Source organism: Chrysochloris asiatica, unplaced genomic scaffold (assembly GCF_000296735.1).
Source record: "Chrysochloris asiatica unplaced genomic scaffold, ChrAsi1.0 scaffold00005, whole genome shotgun sequence".
Lineage (NCBI taxonomy): Eukaryota > Metazoa > Chordata > Mammalia > Afrosoricida > Chrysochloridae > Chrysochloris > Chrysochloris asiatica.
Genome location: NW_006408523.1, coordinates 25,391,535 through 25,397,597, shown reverse-complemented (window position 1 = coordinate 25,397,597; position 6,063 = coordinate 25,391,535).

Below are 6,063 nucleotides of genomic sequence, written 5' to 3'. Positions count from 1 at the left end.
TCTAACTCAAATAATCAACAGGTCCATGGCAAGTTTTACTGTCTTATAATTTGTGATAATGTGGAGTCCTGGTAAGGGATGCACTGGACTACTAACCACAAGGTTAAGTGGTTCAAACTTATCAGTTGCTCTTTGGAAGCCTCATACCTGATCGTTGATTCAACGGTACTTAACAACAACAATCTACAATATAAATTTTTCATAGGTATTTTGTGCTAGTTATGGATCAGATTCAAAGACAAAGTTTAAAATATCTCATCTTCATAAGACTCCTAAAAAGTCTTTGTGGCACAGTGGTCTAAGTGCTTGGATACTAACCACTAGATTTTCAGTTCAAACCCACCTAAAGAAGATGCTGACAGCTCCTGTAAAGATTCGCAGTCTCGGAAACTATGGCATTTTACTTGGACCTGAAGGGTCACTAAGGTGCCCTAGTGGTGCTGTAGGGAAAACACTGAATTGCTAACTGCGTGGATGGCAGTTCAAACCCACCAGCCAATCTGTAGGAGAAAGGTGGGACTTTCTGTTCCTGTAAAAATTTAAAGCCTTGGAAATCTTAAATGAGTGAGAATCAAGTCGTTGGCAATGGGTTTGAACTTGGTAATGGGTTCAGTGTGAGTCAGAGATGACATGATGACAGTGTTTTTGTTTTGTTTTAGTATCATCTCAGTTTTAGAGATGCTAATTGAAGAATTGATTTTAGAAAAATCCGCATGAGTCTTGTCTCTATGAAATGGAGGTTAAAGATATCACAAATGTCTGATTTTTCCAACATGCTATACCATCGCATAATCCTTGATATCCATCACCACCCATCTCCTCACTCATGTCCCAGGATTCTGCATCACACTGCAATGTCTCACAGAACTCACAACCATCAAAGGAAATAACTCACACGATTGTGGAGGCTGTTGTTGTTGTCAAGTGCTGTCGAGTCAGTTGACTCGGTTACCCTGTATAGGGTTTCTGAGGATCGAGAAGTGGCTAATGGGTTTGAACTGCCGACCTTACAGTTCAAACCAATATTTTGATCCAGTGCACTATCCTACAGCGTCGCACCAGGACTCCATCATTTTCATACCACATATATTTACAACAAGGCTAACAGGTAGGTATTATAAAAAAAATTTTTAAAGAGTCATTACAATTAACAAAATGATAACAGAAAACACTTACTATTCCCTCTTTCAAGACAACCATTAACAATTGGTGTATAGTTCTCCATCTATATCTGTATCTGAATCTTTATATCTTTTACATTCATCAATATTTATTATTAAGTGCTGTGGAGTCGTTTCTGACTCATAGTGATCCTGTATAGCATTTTTGCGGCTTCAAATCTTTGCAGGAGCAGAAAACATAATCTTTCTCCCATAGAGCTACTGATAGACATGAACTGCAGACTTCCAGGCTTGCATTCGTGTGTTTATCTTGCAGAGCCAGCTTGCCCCACTATCACTATTTAGATTAATATAATTTTGTTTTTATGACTCTGCTCTTTTTCTAGGAAATTGTCCTACTTGTTATACATTTCTGAGCTTCATTAACCTTAGTTTTGTGTTCTACTAATTTGTTACCATGCTGATAGGACGCTAACTCCCTTTCTAATTAATACACACACTGCTGTTATGTCTGTTACTTTTGGGGGTCATATGTTATAGAAATACTCTAAGCAATCTGAATGAAATTGAGTCATTGGGTACTTTATCAATTTTACTAAGATTTCTTAAATAATTCCATGCATTATAATTATGTAACTCCCACCACCATTGTTTTAAATTTTTGGTTGTTCTATATATTTAACAATATTTGTTGTGTCCTTTGTGGTGACTTTTAAAAGTTCACCAAACTCATGGAGGTGAAATCATATCTCCTTGTGATTTTAATCAAAATGTTGACCATCAATAGATTTATTTTCTACTTGTATCTTCTATTCTGGACTTCTGATGTGGTTCTGTGGATTAATACTGGACTGCAAACCACAAGGTCAGCAGTTTGAACATACCAGTTGCTTCTCAGAAACCTTACACAAGGTTACTATGACTTAATGGCACTTAACAACAACAACAATATTCTACTCATTTTAAATTTGCCATTTTTTTTCTATTGAATTCTTGGTGGTTTTCTCGCTGATTTGTAGAAATTTGTATATTTTGGTGTTTTTTAGGTGCCGTTGAATCCGTTCTGACTCATAGAGACCTATGTACAACAGAACCAAGCACTGATTGGTACTGCACCACCTTTACAACTGTTGTTATGTTTGAGCCCATTGTTGTTTTCACTGTGTCAATTCATCTATTTAGGCGTCTTTGTCTTTTTCACTGAACCCTCCACTTTACCAAACATGATGTCCTTCTCCAGAGACTAATCCCTCCTGACAACATGTCCCCAAAATGCGAGACAAAATCTCACCTTACTTGTTTCTAAGGAGCATTCTGGTCTACTTCTTCTAAGACACTCATTTGTTTTTCTGCCAAAGTACTTTCAATATTGTTCACCAACACCGTAATTCAAACTCATCCATGTTTTTACAATTTTCCTTACTCATTACCCAACTTTCATTGAAGCAATTGAAAATACCATTACTTGGGTCAGGTACACCTTAGTCCTCGAATTGGTATAGTTGCTCTTCAATGCTTTAAAAAGTTCTTGTGCAGCATATTTGCCTGATGCAATATGTCCTTTGATTTTTTGGCTGCTGCTTCCATGAGCATTGATTATAGATCCAAGTAAAATGAAATCATTGAAAGCTTCATTCTTTTCTCCATTTACAATGTTGACATTTATTGACCCAGTTGTGAGGATATTTTTCTTCTTCTTTACATTGAGTTGCAATCATACTGATCACATACTGATTGCTGCGTGGTCTTCAATCTTCATCAGTAAGTATTTTAAGTCCTCTTTGCTTCCAGCAAGTAGGTCATCTGTATATTGAAGTTGTTAATAAGTCTTCCTCCAATCCTGATCAAGACTGACATCTTCCTTATCAACAATCCCTGGCTCCTTTGCGTCTACCAATTCAAAGCCAGATCACCAAAATCCAGTCCAATCCCAGAGAATTGTCCACTTAGCAATACCTACAATAAAATTACCACCCTATCTAGTTTCTCTGTTACTGTATAGGTTGAAAAACTTAACTTGTTTGATCAAGAGATTATTTGGTTACTTTCTGTGGGAAGTCAAAAGCTGATAATTTATAGAAACTATTCTACATTTTGTTCCTATACACCAAAGAATAGGTGACCTTACATTTTCTTGCATTTTTCTAACTTCTTATCTTTGGGGTTAACTGATCAAAAAGGGGGAATTGAAGCACAGATATTAACATTCTCATGAAATCTGAACATTTTGGAACCAGGGAGGCTGGGTGAACCCCTGTGACTGTAGCCAATACATAACCTTTAGACTTTAAACCTGAAAAAAAATATATCCCCTGACATCTTTAAAATCAAGCAATAGTTTAGCTTAATTAGTAAAGAATGACTTCCTTGGCCATTGTGATCTTTTAACAACTGAAATCTATGACTAGATAGGAAATTAAAGAGGCAGTGAGTTTATATAAATGGAAGAGGAACAAATTGGAAGAGGAAAGATGATGGTTGTACAACTTGAATAATGTATTCAATGTTACTAAATTGTATATGTAGAAATTGTTGAACTGGTACATATTTTGCTTTGTCTAATCTCAACAACAGTAAAAATAAAAATGAATTATAAAAAGTACTATCATGGTGGTTGGAACAATGATTCAATTAAATTAATTAAACAGTAGATACTGGTTTTAGATGAAAAAGCGTTATCTAGTCTTTTTGCAATTAAAAGCCAATCAGTGGCAATGATTATGTTGTTGTTAACTTCTCCCTATTTTACCACAAATCTTGGGCCCCATGCCCTGGAGTTACTGAATCCAATTAACAAACACTCCAGATAAACAAAGATAGAGAAAAACCTTTATTCTTTGGAAGCCAACTAGGCTCATTTTCATTGATGCCCAATGACTACTTTTTACAAGCAATATTTATACTCATTCAGGCAATGTTGATTCATGCAGCATGCAATTGGGTCATAATCTTATCATTGTAACACTATAATTAATAAGGTGGTCAAAATGCTCCAATAAGTCAAAAGGGAGTGCATGATTAACTTTCAGACTGCCTGTTGGCCTAGACTGCTTGCCTCCTACTTATCAGAAGCTACAGAAACAGGGACTAGGCATATAGTGGAACTAGGTGACCATAAGCATTCTAACAATGGTTAAAGCATATATCTAAGAAACAAAGACAGGAAGGAGTGGTGTAGAAGATGTTTTGTGCAGTACTTAATTACATTTTGGAGTCCTGGTACGGCTTTGTGGATTAATGCACCAGAATGCAAAGCCATTTCAACTGCAAGGTCAGTGGTTCAAGCTCACCAACTGCTCCTTGGAAACCCTATACAGCGTCACTATGGGTCAGAACTGACTCGACAGGAACTTAACAACAACAACAACAATTACATTTACTTTTAACTAGGCCAAATATTCTTAAAATGGTTGCATGCATGTTCTCATCTCTCTTTGCTATATTTATAGGGAACATAAAAGCTAAACATTTTATCTGTAGTATTAAGATAACAGTAAGGAGTTCTGGTAGCGTAGTGGTTATGAATCGGGCCGTGAACCTCAAGGTCGGCAGTTCAAAATTACCAGCTGATCAGCGGGAGAAAGACGAGGCTTTCTGCTCTGTAAAGATTTACAGCCTTGAAAACCCTTTACAACAACAATTAGATGCTAGTAGTGTTTGTAAGAGTCTTGGTGTGGCACTGTAGGATAAGGATTAGACTGTTAATCACAAGGACAGCGTAGAAATCCACCAGTCATCCTTGTAAATCCTATGAATAGGAACCAACTCAACAGCACACAACAAGAAACACAGGGTTAGTAAGGGATTGAAAAACAAACAAACAAACAATATTGCTTAAAGTTAGTATTTTTTGAGGGGGGAAGTGATAGTGACATATTCTGTATCTTTTACATTAATACTATTAAATACATTTGTATTTAATAAGACAAGCAGACCCACCCCAAACTGCTCAGAGAATGTGAGATTTACATTTGAGGAAAAATTTGCTGTGGAAAAAGAAAGATTGCTTGACAGTTTTCAGTTGGACATACTGAAATAGGAAAAGTCTGTGCCCATCAGAGAAAACCTCCTCTGGAACTGAAAGTTAAAGGGAACAGGTGAGCAGACAGCTTGGTAGACTTACTGATGACCACTTGGTTTCTCATATTGAATGGACTTTGGGTAAATACAGCAATGAAAAGACAAACTGAGCTTGGACATGTTCAGTTGACACTCGTGGATCAGGACCACAAAGGCTAGAGATGAGAGAAAGGAGGAAGAGCTGGCTAGTCTAAAGTTAAAGGAATTGTGTGACTCCTAAACCAATGACTGAGAAAGGGAGTGAAGAGACCTACTTACCCAGAGTGCACAGAGGTTTATGTGAACTCCAAAGTTTATAGCTGGCACCCATTTGACCTAACTTGGATGGTTTGGACTGAACTGATCAGAACCTGGTCAAATTAAGAAAAAGATGTTTGACTGGGTGAACTGGTATAAATTATTATAATTTTATTGCTTGTTCTGTACTGAACTTTGCTTACAGATGCAGCTGCCCAAATTCTGGAACAATAAGATTCTTTAAATCAAAGAACGTGCCTGTCTCCTCAGAGTACTGGGTTAATCGGATGGATTATTTAGATATCTGCTATAAACAAAATGGGGGTGGGGAGATAAAGTCATAGACCACTGGACCAATAAATAACATCATGATTAATGGAGAAAAGATTGATTCTTTCAAAGACTTCATTTTATTTGGACTCACTATCAACACTCATGGAAGCAGTAGTGAAGAAACCAAATGATGTATTACATTGGGAAAATTTGCTTCAAAAAATCTTTTTAAAGTGTTCAGGAGTAAAGATGTCAGTTTAAGGACTAAGGTGCACCTGACACATGCCATGGAATGTTCAATAGTCTCATTCGTATGTGAAAGTTGGACAATGAATAAGGAAGATCATAGAAG